Genomic DNA, 9,967 nt, shown 5'->3' on the forward strand with positions numbered 1-9,967 from the left:
GCTGAGATGCAGCTGTCTCTGGGGTGGCTTCTTCAGATAATGTGATCTTATGAATGGGTCCTTTTGTCTTTGGAACTCACTGCCACATGAGCCCTGCTATGTATCCTGGAGCTCTTTGCTGAGGCTTTTTACTCCTGTTTGATGGTCCCGTCTGGTATTTGCCAGGTTTTGGTCCTTTACATTAAGTGTGAACCACTCAATAAGACTCATAGACTTTAAGGTCAGAAGGTCATCTAGTCTGACCTCCTGTACATTGAAGGCCACAGAACATCACCACCCACTCCTGTAATAGTCCCCTAACCTCTGGCTGAGTTACTGAAGTCCTCCAGTTGTGGTTTAAGGACTTCAAGTTACAGAGAATCCACCATTGACACTAGTTTAAACCTGCAAGTGACCTGTGCCGTGTGCTGCAGAGGAAGGCGACCCCTCCCCTCAGGTCTTTGCCAATCTGACCTGGGGGAAATTCCTTCCTAGTCCCAAATATGGCGATCAGATAGACCCTGAGCTTGTGGGGGAGACCCAGCAGCCAGACACTTGAGAAAGAATTCTCTGTAGTAACTCAGAGCCCTCCCCATCTAGTGTCCCATCACCGCCTGTTGGAGATTTTTGCAGCTAGCAGTTACAGATCGGCTACATGCCATGGTGGGCAGTCTCATCATCCCATCCCCTCCATAAACTTATCAAACTCAGTCTTGAAGCCAGTTAGGTTTTTTGCCCTCACTGCTCCTCTTAGAAGGCTGTTCCAGAACTAACTTCTGCCTGAGTCTGTAGTGGACCTCACACAACAGCTATCAGAGAGGGGCGAGCTGGCCCCAGTCCACCTCAATGTGGTGCTAACTCTGAACCCTACTAATGGCAAGCCACTTCTCAACACCCCACATCTTCACTTTGGATCTCAGGCTGGGAGGCAGGAAGGCAGTGATCAGACAATGAAAAGTTACACACCCAGCTGTGAATGCTGTTGGGTTTTCTCAGAGTGCATCATGGCCGTGACACCCTCCACTCTGCATTGGGTTTGTTTCCTGTCTGACGCGGGTGGAAATCGAAAGAAACATGGGAATGGCTCTTTCTGGGAAAGAAAAGATTTAGCAGATTTTATCTGCTGTCTAGGCATGCAGCCAGCATGAAGCCACTCAAAAAGCACTGAGTTGCAGCTGATGCTGGGGTGGGACAGGTGGGTAACAGCTGCAGAGTCGCACTGAAGTTCTCAGTGGGGACCTTGCTGTCACCCAAGGCTGTTCCAGGGGAGCATCTCCTTTGGGCTTTTACTGCCATTGGCCATGATACACTGACACTCTGGAACCCTGTATCCCTCAGTAGCACACAGTATTCACCACTGTGATATGATTATGAGATGTTTTGTATTATGCATGCCTTGTGAGGTGGTATGTAAAATGTCTGGATCTGTTGAACATTAATAACCTGTTGGATTGGAGGTGCTGTCATTGTATGGGAAGTTATGCTCTCTGTGCGTTTCTGAAATATGTTGTGAGGTTGGGAGATGCCCACAGCCAGCTTAACAGTAGAAACAAAGGCGGGCCAGAAAGGTGTTGATGGCCCATCAGGAAGAATCCACTCTCTGAGAGACTCCTTGGAGAGGGCACTTAGTCAGTGGGGTACTGCCTGACCCATGGGCTTGCCTGACCCCCATGACACAGCAACGATCTTTCTAGCAACTGAAAGAGTATAAAAGAGGGACAGAGACATCATAGAATATCAGGGTTGGAAGAGAACTCAGGAGGTCATTTAGTCCAACCCCCTGCTCAAAGCAGGACCAACCCCAACTCAATCATCCCAGCCAGGGCTTTGTCAGGCCTGACCTTAAAAACCTCTAAGGATGGAGATTCCACCACCTCCCTAGGGAAGCCATTCCAGTGCTTCACCACCCTCCTAGTGAAATAGTGTTTCCTAATATCCGAGCCTGGACTCTGTGACTGCATTAGTTGCCAACAGGGGAGTGTAGCAGGAGAGGACACAGAACATGTCTACAAATCACTTTTTCTGGACTGCTGAGGTGGGGGGAGAGGCCAGATTCCATCTGGCACTGTAGGACTCTGAGGACGCTCTGGGATCGGGAGCGAAGTCTCTGGAGCCTCGGGAGGTGCAGGTTTGGAGACATGTGGCTCCTACCTAGTCCAAAGTAACCTGCCGTGCTCCCCCACAGGAGCCATGGTAACAGGCAACACTGCCTCTCTCTTTCCTTGGCCACATGTATTGTGTCCTTTTTCTGCTGGCTAGTCCAGAAAAGGAGGACAAGAGCTCACTACTGCTACCACCTGAGGGAGTTGCTGGGTTGAGATCAGCTGGTAGAAGGAGGCAATAGCCCCAGAATCTGGGACTTCAAGCCCCTAGAGCGACCTCTTACCTTTATAGATCCCCCACCCCATACACAGCTATTTTAAAGTTTAGCCTGATAGTAAAGAGACCCCTTTTCAACCCTTCACCACACAAGAGAAAGCCGGCAGCATTGGTCATGAACTATTTATTTCTCCTCTCCTGGCTCCCAAACTGCTTCTCCTCCCTACTGCCGCCAGCCACCTTCGCGTTCTCCCTCTTCTCTCCCCGGCTCTGCTCACTGGATTGCAGCAGCTCAGCGGATGGTCCAGCTTTACTCCTTCACTTCCACTCTTCTTCCCTTCTTTGGGGGGCTGCATTTGCCATTGAGCAGCTGATGGAAATACCTGAGTGCTCGGCCTAGGCCAGGGGTCTCCAACACGCGGCCTGCGGGGCTATTTCTCTAGGTAAGCGGCTCCAGGTCACAGCCCAATGCCGTCCTGCACCCCAACCCCCCGCCATGAGCCCCCTGCCTGCACCCCAACCCTCTGCCACACCTCTCCCTCCCCCTGCTGAGCCCCCTGCCTGCACCCCAACCCACTGCCACACCTCGCACTCCCGCCTGCACCCCACACCCCAACCCCCTGCCCTGAGCCCCCTGCCTGCACCTCAACCCCCTGCTGCACCCCAACTCCCTGCCCTCAGCCCCCTGCCACATCCCACATCCTTCCTGCACCCCAACTCCCTATCCTGAGCCCCCTTCTGCATCCCCCCACCCCTTCTGCACCCCAACCTCCTGCCCTGAGCCCCCTGCCTACACCCCAACCCTCTGCCACACCCCAAACCCCCTGCCCTCAGCCTCCTGCCGCATCCCACATCCTTCCTGCACCCCAACCTCCTGCCCTGAGGCCCCTGCTGCACCCCTCACCCCTACTGCACCCCACACCCCAACCCCCTGCCCAGAGCCCCCTACTGCACCCTTCACCCACTGCCTCACCCCTCCAACTCCCTGCCCTGAGCCCCCTGCACCTCAACTCCCGCCCTGAGCCCCTGCCACACCCCTCCTGCCCCCTCTGGGGGCAGGGCCAGGGACAGCGAGGGGGGGGTGTCAGTGATGCGGCCCTCGGGCCAATGAACTAGTCCCCATGCAGCCCTCGTGGTCATTTGAGTTTGAGACCCCTGGGCTAGGCTCACAGGCCCAGCAGCTAAAGCCAAGCCCCACTGAGAGCAGGGGGAGATTAGCCTGGAGTGTCAGGAGTGGAGGCTTGGCCCATGGGGACCCAGGCACTACCGCTGCTGCCACCTTCATGGTGAATCCTCCAACGCCTCGCCAAAGGGCTCTTCCCCATTCTGCAAACTGGCCTCACGGGCTGACTGTCTAGGAGAACAGAAACCCTTTGTTAGAGCCCGAGAGTCTCTTGCCACGGCTCCCTGAGGGTCACAGTCAAACACCTGCGAGTCTCTAGGAGGCTCTCAAGCAGTTCCCTGCTCAGGCACTTGGCACCCACTAGCAATGGTCTCTGACAGTGGCATTGCCAAGGGAGCTCAGCAGATGGTCCCTTCTATGGCTTCCTGAGTGGGAGGGAGGTTGGTCGGTCTTGTCATTTAAGGGCTAGTGTCAGAGTCAGGGCTCCTGGGTTCTCTGACTTTGGAAGTGTCTGGAGTCTAGCGGTTGGAGCTGGACTGGTATCAGTCCCACACTTCCTTCCTGCCTCTGTCAGGGACGTCGTGTGTGACCTTGCAGCCAGTTGCTTTCTATCCCTATGCCCCAGTGAACAGGGATAATACTGACCCACCTCAGAGGGGCTGGCAGGGGTCACCAGCGTCATGACTCAAGTTGGAACGAGTTGTGCTCTTCGTAGTGAAGGGCCCAGATTCAGTCCCCATGGATGCCCAGGGTGTCTGTATTGTGGCCATGGTTTGACTCACCTAGCATTACAGGCTGTTTAGCCCAGTCCTGGCCAGGTGTGGTGCATCTGCTCCTGGCCCTCTCATCACACACAAGAACACGGCCCACCACGGACAATCCATCAGCTCCCATCCGGTGTTCAGCTCCAGGATGGATGGGGAGCCCTAGGCGGACCATAGAAAGACAGGGGGGTGTTCTTTGGTGGAAACTGCTGGAGCTTCAGCCTCTGCTCCCACCTCCACCCCCACGCTAAGGGCTTCAAAAGTGGTGCCTGACCCCAGGTCAACAAAGTAGCTGAGCTGAGGCCAGGGTGGGACTGATCCTAAGAGTAGAGCAGATATCTCCTCTGCTCTAGGGAGATTCCCCTAGGAAAAGCAGCTGGGGTGGGGCGATACAAGCACTACCCCTCAGCCCTTGAATAGCGGGCAACTGGGACTTTGGGAGCCAAGGGACTGGTGTATCTTGCTGGAGATCAGAAAGGGGCAATGGAGAAATTGTACCAAAGTCCATGTCACGGCTGGGTCAAGGGCAGCCAGACCTACTGGTCAGAGCCAGAGTCCACACTCACATGACAGGAGTGCAGAGTCAGCCGGGTCAGGATACTGGAAGAGCAGCAGCAAAAGACAAACTTGTGATCACCACCACAACTCAGATGCCAGGAAATCAAGCCAGGGGAGCGGCAGCAGAACCAGGCAGCGCACGGTCCAGAACCGGGAGCAGGCCTGGTGTTCAGTCAGCTTCGTGTTCCTGCTGCTGTCTTACACAGGGCCAGGGAGCCAGTGAGCTTTCCTGGGACTCCTCCAATAGGACCTCAGGAGTGGAGCCTCAAACTGGGGCTGAACTTCATGGGTCCGAGGTAAGCAATTTTCAGCAGGCTTCCAGGTGGAGGGTTGGAGTGTGGCTGCTCCCATGAACCCTGCAGACCCGGGTTGGAGACCCCTGGGTCATGACAGTGAGTGATCTCTCCCCGCTCAAACCTCCTGCAGCAGGAAACAGTCTCCAGGATCCTGGACACCGCCTCTGAGAAAAAAATGAGGATATCATGATGAGAAATAGGGCTCTGTACCAGGGCTGGGATCCAGGGGCCGGGAAAGCTCCCAGCCAGGCTATGCATCGGGGATGCCATTTCTCCCCCAAGAGACCCACACACCCCAAGGAGTAAATGGCTCTTACCTCCATGAGGGACTGGGGTCTTCCATCTAAGCCTCTTTGAGAGCCGGCATTGCTGGGACGAGGTGACCTGTCCCCACTGCTCTCTGACGTGGCTCAGCTACAGGAAGCGCCCGTCCTGGAGGCTGTGCCAGATCCCAGGGCCTGGAAGACAGCTGGAAGGAGGCTCCTATTCCTGTCACACCCAGAGACCCCATAGAAGGGCCAAGGGGAGAATAAAGGGCAGAAAGTGAAGCTAGCCCTGAGCCTCTGTCCCACCCCCACCTCCTCAAAAGTGGAGCTTTCCGAGCTCCAGTGGGGCTGTGGCCCTGACACAAGGGCCTTTCTGCACCGTATGGGGCAGGGAGAGTTCTGCCTGGGCGCAGCGGGAATGGGGGGGGGGGTAGACAGAGGGGAGTGGGTGCAAAGGAAAGAGGTCCTGCCCCATATGAAGAAATTTGGGGGGCAGAGGGAAAAACCCTGCTCCACAGAGAGGGGAGAGAGTTTCTGTGAGTGCCAGGGGGCTCCATTTCCCCTTCTCGCTCCCCCAATCAGAGGGAGGCCACTCCAGCTGGCCCAGTCTGGTCTGGACCAGAGTCTGCAGGGTAGCAGTGGGCCCACAATAGGGCTGGGCGGTTTTGACGGGGTTGGGACTCACCAGCATGGCGCCTCCCGCTGGTCGCTCTGGGAATTAGCTCAGTCCATGGGGAACGCCCTCTGCTGGCAGCATCCCATCCGTCTCTTGTCCTCCGTTGGCATCTGGAGCCGCGTTGCTCACCGCTTGACACTGCCCTGCAGGCCACTGCCCCTCCAGCAGTGCCCACTAGTCCATCCTCACCCCATTCCAGGGGCAGGGGTTAGCAACAGTCCTTGCACCTGCCTCGGTGGCCAACCGCAACCCCCAAAGTCTAGCCCGTTGTCTCAAGGGCCGGTTACAATTTGTCTCAGCCACCGGATGGCCAGATGCAGTACTGCCCAGCCCGAGATGCTGGTCTCCTGTTCTGGGGACAGACCTTCCCCCATGAAATTCTGGGACAGACTACCTGCTGCTCTCCTGGGCAGCCATTATATAGGGCCTAGCCTAGCCCTGATTGGCTGGCTCTAATCTCGGCCCTGATTGGCTCTCAGTAGGCCCTTCCCTGATTGGCTGATGGCTTGCACAGCCATTCTGGCCTACTCTAGTTCCCTCTCACATGGGGGTGGGGCAGCCGTCCCACCACAAACCCTCCCCCTTAAAAAATGCTCACGGGGGAGGGGAGGAAAGGGGTCCCTATCGCCCCAGCTTCCTTCGTAGTGGGGCCTGCAGGGCATCCCTTTCCTCTCGCAGGCCCTCCAAAGTCTGGAGCCAGCTGCTTCCCAGCTGTAGGGTTTAGGTTCCCACTGTAGAACGCCCTGGTCCTACGTGGGTTCCTACTTCTGTTTGGGTTCCCACATGGGCCCTCCTGGCTCCTATGTGGGTTCCCTCATTTCGGTGGGGCCTCTCTGCCCCAGCCCCTTTCTCTCTAGGGGCCTCCGTCTTCACCACCTCTTCTCTGTGGCTGGTCTCTGACCGAGCCCTTGTCTCAGACACTCCCCCTTTCTGCCTCAGGGGGCAGTGCCTCTTTAGATGTCCCCGTTGGTGGATGTGGAAGCACTTTCTGGGTCTTCCCCCTGCCACATCCCTACTCCTGCTTGTTTGGGCCCTAGCCCTTCCTTCTGGGCTGGCCCGGGCCTTGGGAGTCCTGTAGGGGCACTCTCTCTCCAGGTGCCCTGGCTCCCCACAGACCCAACAAGCTGGGGGCCCCCCTGTTACTCTCACAGGGGGTGCCTTTTCTGGGTGGGGCCTCTCTGCCCCCTCCCAGGAGGGACACTCCCTCCTTTAGTGTCCCTGTCACCTACAGGCGAAGCACTTCAGCGTTCCTGGCCTCTCGCCCTCGGTGCCGGATCTCTTGTTTGGGCTGGGTGCCGACCTCCACAGCAGCCAGAACAACTCCCTCTGCTGTTCGGCAGGCCGAGCCACCCAGGCCCTCCAATAGAAGTCTCTTTTCTTCACCATTTTGGTCTCTCCATGTGGCACAATCTGCCTAGTCCGCTTGACGGTGTCCTTCTTCAGGCCACTTCCCTCCAGCAGTGCCCCCTAATCCATCCTCATCTCCTTCCGGCGGGAAGTAGGTTAGCAACAGTCCTTGCACCTGCCTCAGTGGCCAACCAAAACCCCCGAAGTCTAGCCCCTTGTCTCAAGGGCCGGTTGCAGTTTGACTCAGCCACCGCATGGCCAGCTGCAGTACAAAAGGGAACGGGGGGACCCAGGCCCACCAACTACCCTGGGTCCCCACCCAGGGATCCTCTAGTAGCAGTCTCCCTGCTCTCCCCTTGTCCAACTGTCCCTGGGCCACTTCTCCTCTTGGCCCTCTAGGCCCTTTCTATCAGGGCCCGCAATCTGGCAGGTCTTGGGCCGGAGCTGTAGTATGCTCCCTTGAGCCTGCCCAGCACTGCTCTTTCGGAGAGGCTGGTCTCCTGCTCTGAGAACAGACCTTCTCCCATCAAGGTCTGGGGGATACTGCCTGCTGCTTGCCTGGGCAGCCTTTATATAGGGCCTAGCTTAGCCCTGATTGGCTGGCTCTAATCTTGGCCCTGATTGGCTCTCAGTTGACCATTCTCTGATTGGCTACCAGCCTCTGGAGCCACTCTGGCCTACTCTAGCGCCCTCTTGCATGGGGGTGGAGCAGCTGCCCCACCTCAGCGATCAGCTGTCGCAACCAGGCTGTGGCCTGGGCTGCGGGGCGGGCTCCAGGCACCAGCGGAGGAAGCACATGCCTGGGGAGGCATTCCGTCCATTCTTGGGGCAGCACAGGCCGGGCGACTTTTTTGTTTTTTGCACTTCAGCAGTTCGGGCAGCGGCAGTACGAGCGTTGTTGTTGGTTTTTTTTCTGCTTCGGCAGTTCAGGTGGCAGCAGTCCAAGTGGTTGGGGGGTTTTTTTGGTTTTCTTTTTGCTCACCTTGGCTGTCCGAGCGTTGTTGTATTTTTTTTTTTTTTTTTGCTTGGGGCAGCAAAGACGGTAGAGACGGCGCTGCTGGGCTGAGGTCGCTCAAGTGGTCAGCCCCTCAACACACTGTATCGGGGGTGGCTCAGGCCTGGGCGGGGCCCAAGCACCCCACAAACAAGCAGACTTCAAGGGCGGGCCCTGGCCTGGGTGGAACCCTGGCAGCCAGCAAACAGACAGACTTGACAGGGCTGGCTCTAGCCTGGGCGGGGCCCCGGTGGCCAGCCAACAAACAGTTCCTGTCCTGGGCTAGAGCCTCCTTGCACCGTGTAGGGGGTCAGCCACCCGGGGTGGGGTGGCAGGGGGACGCGGTCCCACCCTCCTCCCCCGCGTCCCAGCCCAAGGCGCTGGCAGGGGCAGGATTGGTTGCCCCTGCGTCGGCGGGGATCCAGCCGCAACACGCCGACTGAGCCGCGCCGGGCTCTGCAGCCAGCAGCTCCCGGGCTGCCCCTGGGCTACTTCCTGCCTCCCCGGGGTTTGGTACCTGCGGCCTGCAGGCCTCTTCCGGCTCCTTGGGGTAAACCGCAGCGGGTACTCCGGGCCAGTCCTCGTCCATGTCTGGGGTTAGGGTTAGGGGACTCTGGAGAACAGGCCAAGTGTCCTCCTCTGTTGCAGGCTGTCCCCCAACTGTGGTGAAGGGCCGGCCTTTTATATTTCCGACCCCACGCCCCGGTCCTTATGGCGAGGGGGGCGGGGCGATATAGGCTCCGCCCTCCAAGGGGCGTGTAGAGGGGCCCTCGCTCTCCCACTCGGAGGGAGGCCGCTCAGTTTCAACAGAGTCTACCAGAGGCCCCGCTGGCCAGCCAACAGGCGAGGGGGGTGGGGCGATATAGGCTCTGCCATCCAAGGGGCGTGTAGAGGGGCCCTCGCTCTCCTGCTCGGAGGAAGGCGGCTCAGTTGAAACAGAGTCTACCAGAGGCCCCGGTGGCCAGCCAACAGGCAAGGGGGGTGGGGCGATATAGGCTCTGCCCTCCAAGGGGCGTGTAGAGGGGCCCTCGCTCTCCTGCTCGGAGGGAGGCCGCTCAGTCTCACTACACTCCCCGTTTAGAGGGAGCAGGAGTTGCTGGTGGCCTTGGAGGCAGAATTCCTGCAGCGCCTCCGGCACTTGGCGCAAGTGCCGGATGATGTGAAGTTCGTTCATTATTTTGGCCGTGACGACCTCGTGCTGCAAGGGAACGAGGACCTGTCAGAGACTCAGATGCCCCCGTGGAATCGGGGAATTAAGGGCCCCTGGGACCAGCAGCAATTCCACCCAGCACCCGCGCACCTCTGAGGGATGGAGTCCCCCTCCTGACCCCCAGAATGGAGTCTTGTTTTCCTTTCAAGGGACCTCCAGTGCCAACAACCTCCTTGTAGGGGGAGCTCCTGCCACCTCCCACCCAGTGCCCCTGACAGCTGTTCCACCTCCAATCCACAGCTCAAGTTCTCTGACCCCTCTCCTCCACCCCCACCCAGGTTGGGCAGGGAGGGGGCTCTAGCGGGGCGGGGGGGGGCGGAGGGATTCTGGCAGCAGTGAAGTGGGATGTGGGGAGCTTGAGACCTTTCCCCAAGTCATCCCAGGCACTGAGGCTGAAGCCGCAGGACGGCAGCCCTGGTGAATGGGGCAGATCAG

General features: G+C 58.2%; 1 long non-coding RNA gene across 1 annotated transcript; it reads right to left on the minus strand.

The window, feature by feature from the left end:
* Positions 1-4,000: 4,000 nt before the first annotated feature.
* On the minus strand, positions 4,001-9,830 carry LOC135982851 (uncharacterized). The gene is made up of 3 exons (XR_010600352.1): positions 5,991-9,830; positions 5,357-5,528; positions 4,001-5,203 (listed from the first exon to the last, which is right to left on the minus strand). It is a non-coding gene; the product is annotated as an uncharacterized LOC135982851 (long non-coding RNA).
* Between the last annotated feature and the right edge of the window lie 137 nt (positions 9,831-9,967).

Source organism: Chrysemys picta, chromosome 4, assembly GCF_011386835.1.
Source record: "Chrysemys picta bellii isolate R12L10 chromosome 4, ASM1138683v2, whole genome shotgun sequence".
NCBI lineage: Eukaryota > Metazoa > Chordata > Testudines > Emydidae > Chrysemys > Chrysemys picta.